Source organism: Coffea arabica, chromosome 5e (genome assembly GCF_036785885.1).
Source record: "Coffea arabica cultivar ET-39 chromosome 5e, Coffea Arabica ET-39 HiFi, whole genome shotgun sequence".
Lineage (NCBI taxonomy): Eukaryota > Viridiplantae > Streptophyta > Magnoliopsida > Gentianales > Rubiaceae > Coffea > Coffea arabica.
In genome coordinates this window covers 47,968,664-47,975,019 of record NC_092318.1, presented here as the reverse complement: position 1 = coordinate 47,975,019, position 6,356 = coordinate 47,968,664, and positions in this window count along the sequence as shown.

Below are 6,356 nucleotides of genomic sequence, written 5' to 3'. Positions count from 1 at the left end.
CAGTCTCTTCCATTGATTGTAGAATCCATTAGAATTTGTACGCGAATTTTGGTCAGAAATGAGGAAAAAGGTTAATACGATTCTTAGAATCGTGGAGGGTGCACCGTAAAAGCGCTGCTAGATTTATTGTGAAGGATTAATTTCTGCTTAGTGATGGGTTGTCATCCAATAGTAAAAAAAAGTGAGTAGGCATTTAGCACATTAACTACTCGACTTTTTACCAGAAATCAGCAGCCCATTTATTTATTTATTTATTTATTTCACGTCTGCGAGAAAACACTCGATAAATTTAAAAAAGTTTTCAGTAACAAATCTTAGCAGCTGATGTGGTGAGATAACGATTGAAATTTTTCTTTACATGCGGGGAGCTTTGTCCTTGTTCTCACCCACAATAATACTGCTACAGACTATATAAATTAGCTAGCCTTTCAGACAACTCCATTTCTATATTATCCATTTCAAAGATAGAGTAATTTTAGACTTGGAACGGAACCCCTCAATTAAAATTATCGCGCAAAATGGAGTTTTTTTTTTTTTTTTTGAGGTGAATATTAGAGTCCGCCGCCCAAAGTTTTCAAGATGTACAAGGGTGCCTAGTAGAAATTAGATTTTGGCCTTCAAGATTTTATTGATCATTCAAGATCCCTTAAAAACTTGATAATATTGTATTATTGTATGTAAATATTAGAGTTCACCGCCCCCCCCCCCCCCCAAGTTCTCAAGATATACGAGGGTACCTTCTTAAATGCACAAGTTTCCTAATATTGTCCTCTCTTCACCCATTCCCCTCTTCTCTCCCAAAATATTAACCTCTGATTACGTTAGCGCTTTACTATATGAAATGTAACAAAAATGAAAAACACAATTAAACAGAGATTCAATTTATCTCTATTATTGTTCAAAAGAATGACATGAGTAGTTCTAGTTAGGGCTACAAACGAGCCGAGTGGAGTCGAGTTTTGGCCTAATCGAGTCGAGTCTCGACATAATTTCATTGAACTCGAACTCGAGCTTGAGCTCGACGAGCTGACAATTTCAAGCTCGAGCTCGAAAAAATAAAAATAATTATTTTATTTTTTAAAAAATAAATAAAATAATATTTTTTTTAATAAATAATAAAATATTAAGGATATATATGTAATTTTACTATTAAAATTAAAAAAATATAAAATATATATATAGTACAGTATAAGAAGTACAAATTCAGTTTTCAACATCGGCCAGCATCTTGTCTATGGGTAGCAAATTCACTTTTCCAGATAAAACGCCAGCTGCCCTCCTGGCTTGTAGCTCCATCATGAGAAAATTTATTGTCCATTTGTCCAAAACAAAAATGTCAAAATTAGCTGATCAAAATTGACTCTACAGTATTAATTAAGTAAAATCATTTTCTCTCTTAATTACAAGAACAATATTAAGACTAACCCGGTTCCGTATTCCAATAAAAGAAGGGCAAATTACACTTTACTCCCTTGTGGTTTAGTGTTTTGTTACATAACCCCCCTATAGTTTTAAAAACTATACATAACTCTCTCATGGTTTGGATTAAAGTGTCAAAATGACGAAAATGATCATTCGTAACGGAGTCATCTAAAATGTCAAAAATATCCTTATGTAAAGTTGAAAATTATTTATTAATCAAGGGGAGTTATGTGTATATTTTGAAAACCATAAGAGAATTATATAGTAAAACATAAAACCATACAAGATTAGTGTATCATGTATTTATAAGGGTAATTTTGACATTTTTAAAAGTTCCATTACGAATGATCATTTCCGTCACTTTGACACTTTAATCCAAACCATGAGGGAGTTATGTATAGTTTTTGAAACCATAGGGGGGTTATATAAAAAAACACTAAATCACATGGAGGTAAAGTGAACTTTTCCCATAAAAGAAAGAGTTGGAGCAAGTTGTGGAGGAAAGACGTGCTTGTAAAATGGATGAACTTGGTTGTCATCAATAGTAACAATCCCCTTTGCATTTCAGAAATGGAAATCATATTTGAAACTTTTTTTTTTTTTGGCAAAAATCCCCAAACTCGGGAAAGGGGTGTCAACACCTATTTTATTGGAGCAAAAAAAAAAAACAAAATAAGAGTGTCAACAAGACAACATGCGTAAAAGAAGCTAAAGAATCTATTCCCTTACAATCTGGCGACAAATACAAGGGAATTCGTCCCTATTTAAAACTAAAGATGCCCTGACTCAAAACGGCAGCTGGTGAGGGGAATTGTAAAAAACATCTTCATTGAGTTGCAAGCCCGCTAGCTTATTCGCAGTAGCATTTGCCTCTCGATAAACATAAACAACTGAGGCAGCCAACTCTTGCAAGAGCCCCTTAATCCTTCGCAGAACATTACATAATGGCCATTTGGCTAGCGCTCCTAAACAAACCATGCGAACCAGCGCTTAAGAGTCCACCTCCACCAATAGATGATTACAATCCCTTTCCTGGCAAAGCAACAAGCCATGCATCAGCGAGAGACTTTCATCTGTCAATACATCAACGTCTCCAAATTCTTTATAGAAAGCAAAGATGAGCTCGCCGTAATAATCCCATAGAATTCCGCCCCCCGCTTCTTTTCCAACTGCTACACTGGCATCCGTGTTAGGTTTGACGTGAAATTGAGGGGAACGAAACCATTTCATCATCATAACTGAGTGATGACAACGTCGAGAGGAGGCAAAGCCAGCCCAAAGATCATCCATGTCCCCACAAAAATGATTTGCAAAGAAAATCCTACAACTCTCCAGTTGTTCAATAAAATGATTAACCCTGGCAATCACCTCCTGAACATTAAACCTAGCTCCCTCAAATCTCGATCGATTGCGCGTTTTTCATATAAACCAAATAATAATAGAGGGCATGGCACTACAAATGTGATCCTTCAAAGTTTCTGAAGATGAATAAAATCAAGAAACCCACATTGCCGAAAGTAAGGACTTCATGACATCAAGAATACCAAGTCATCTTGTAAAATGGTCCCAGACAATTGTAGCACTTGGCCCATGAAGCAGCAAATTACTCACCGCCTCCTCCTCCTACAGGCAGCAATGACATCTAGATGCTAAGAAGATGCCGCGCTTTCTCGAAGTCAGATCTAGAGGCAATAAGTTCCTCAAAGCACACCAAGTAAAAAAGGAGACCTTTAAAGGCAGAATGTTACACCAAAGTAACCTGTTAACCAACATTGTATTCCTGCTGGAGCGCAAACCTTCCCACGCTGACTTGATCAAGAAACACCCTGCAGCCGATGGCAACCATCCTATCACGTCATCTAGGTCAGCATAAAGAGAAAGCTAAGAAACATGGTGAACCAAATGGGCTGAAAGCCATTGCTGCAATTTTGATATGATCCATCCACCCGACGTATAAAAAATCCACAACCAGCATATGAGAGGGGTTATGCACTGCTACCACTTTAGTTATTGGAGCCGAAAGTAGCCAACGATCATGCCAAAAATTCACAATCCCCTTAAATGGATCTCATCGAGTCTTCTCCAAGCCGCAGAAGGACGATGAACTCTGACTAGAGACGGATGCACCCCCTTGATATACTTTTGATGATGCAGGCAGAACAAACCGAGTTATTCAAATAGAGCCGCCACCAAAGTTTGCAAGAAAAAGCCTGACAAGTATCTTCAAAAGAACAGAATCCCAGACTTCCCTCTTCCAAAGGAAAACAAAGATTATCCCAAGATGTCCAATGAACCCACTTATTATCAACATTCTGATCCCACAAAAATGCATTACAAATGCTACCTGTCCTTACAAACACAGCCTTAGGAGGATGTAAAACAGTTAGTAAGCATTAATCCCTTTTACAAATAGTTATATCCTCTTCCTTTAAAAAATTAGCAATCATATCATATTATTCCCCTTTGTAAACACTCATGTCCTCTTTCCATAGAACAATATCAACCATATCATCTTAATTGTAGTCAATTTTATTATGAATTTTTTTAACAAATACTCATTCGGTAGTGTTAACATACCTAAATCATATCTATCTTACTATAATAATACGCATAGTCACAATTAATGCATCCATCACATTTCAACACTTTGCCGAGTTGATAATACTTTTTTAAAAAAATTATAACACTTAAAACTCTTTTAACTAGGTAACCATCAAGCACCCGTTAACGAAATCATTCTATTATTCTTTTTTTTGTCAATCGTCACTTTTTATCTATATCATACTCTATCCTAATCTAACTAAGGGAGAGGTCCAAGTAGACCTACGAGGGACCGATTGGGACAGCATCATCACCGGACCAAACGGGTGCACTATGCACCCATCTGAATTTTTTGAAGACGGTGATGGCCACCACCCTAGGCTTGGTGATGGTCACCAGCCTAGAGACTGGTGGTTTATTATTCTTGAAACGTACAATTGTGTATTTCCTGTCCATACCAGATTGTAAACCCCGATATTATTGTATGTCACTGTCCAGCTCTAGGCTATTGCCCCTTAAAACTTAGAAGGGTCTCCACCAATTTTTAGGATTCGGCATATGAAATGTAGGCCTTAATTACTGGTGGTCACCAGATTAAAAGGAAAAATGAAAAACCATGTGTAGGTTGATACCCGGTAGCATGGAGAATGGCATCAGCAGCAATTAGAGCTCCATCCTTGACAGCTATTTCGCCATTTTCATAGCAATACTCAACCTGCAAGTTGCTTGAGTAGTTGGAATTGCATACTGATATAAAAACAAATGTCTACCAAAATAATAATAATCATAAAAAAGAATCCAATCAAAGGAATTCTATATACCATATAAAAAGGGTAAATCTTTTATACACTGATAGTGTATATACCAGCAGATCTAGATATATGCCACATAAATAAAATTTGATATTTAAATTCAAATTTAGATGATGCAGCATCCATCCAACCTTGTCAGTGTACACACTGATAGTGTAGGAAAGGATTTTAATGACAAAGGTAAATCTTTTATACACTGACAGTATATGCACTAGCGGGTCTAGATACATGCCACATATACAAAATTTGATATTTAAATTCAAATTAGATTCAAAGGATTTTTTGACTTTGGTTTAGTAAGATTCATTCATTTTTTAACTTTTTTTTTGGGTGACAGTGGATTTCAGTTTTCTGCCTATTGAGGTTTGAGGCCTGCCCAAAGCGAATTCTTCATGGATCATACATTGAGAAATTTCTAATGTGGTGATGGTTTTTAAAAAAATTCTACAAAGGGGACGTTTAGGGTGTCATGTTCTGTAAAAGGGATGTTCGCATTTGTCAAATGCGAGTTCATTGAGATCGCATTTGCTAAATGCGAATTGTCCCCCATTTTCCAGCCACCGAAATCCAAAAAAAAAAAAAGAAAAAGAAAACATGACCTCATATTTCTTAAATACGAGGTCATGTATCTCGCATTTCTTGCGAGGTCATGGACCTCGCATTTAACAAATGCGAGGTATGTACCTCAGTTTCCCATCATTATTTTTATGTTATCCGACAAATAAATTAGTATTTAAGAAAAATGTACTCTGTGAGTATAATAGACGAAAGTCATAAAGAGCTAGTCTTTTATTCAATAATGGGTTTAAATTTATTTTATCCGATAAATAAATTTCTATTTAAGGCACCTTGGGTATTCTGTGAGTATAATGGACGAAAGGCATAAAGAGCTGGTCTTTTATTCAATAATGGATTTATTTTTATTTTATCCGATAAATAAATTTCTATTTATGGCACCTTGGGTACTATGCTGTTGTAATGGAAGAAAGCTATAAAGAGCTGGTTTTTTATTCAACAACGAGTTAATTTTTATTATATCCGATAACTAAATTTTTGTTTAAGAAAAATGGGTACTCTATTCTTATAATGGACGAAAACTTTGAAAAGTGGGGCTCTTTTATTCAACAACGGGTTTATTTTTATGTTACCCGACAAATAAATTAGTATTTAAGGAAAATGGGTACTCTGTAAATATAATGGACGAAAGTCATAAAGAGCTGGTCTTTTATTCAACAATGGGTATATAAAGAGCTGGTCTTTTTTTTTTTTTTGGTCCCGTGCCAGATGGAGGGAAATTTTCCTCTATTATTCCAGGGTAATTTTGGAAACTTGCATTTCATAAACCAGCATATATGGATATTTTGGGTTGTTCAGTATTTTCATAAGGATATTATTGTCTTTTCAATATTCCATTTATGTCCATTAGAATTGACTGTTAGTTTTTGGGGTAGACTGAAGAAAAACAAACGTTGGGGGGTAAAGTGAGAAACGGCCTATACTTAAAGGGGATAAAGTGCGATTAACCCAACATATCATTCAAGAGGGCAAAATGCCTATTATTATAGTTTAGGGGATAAACTG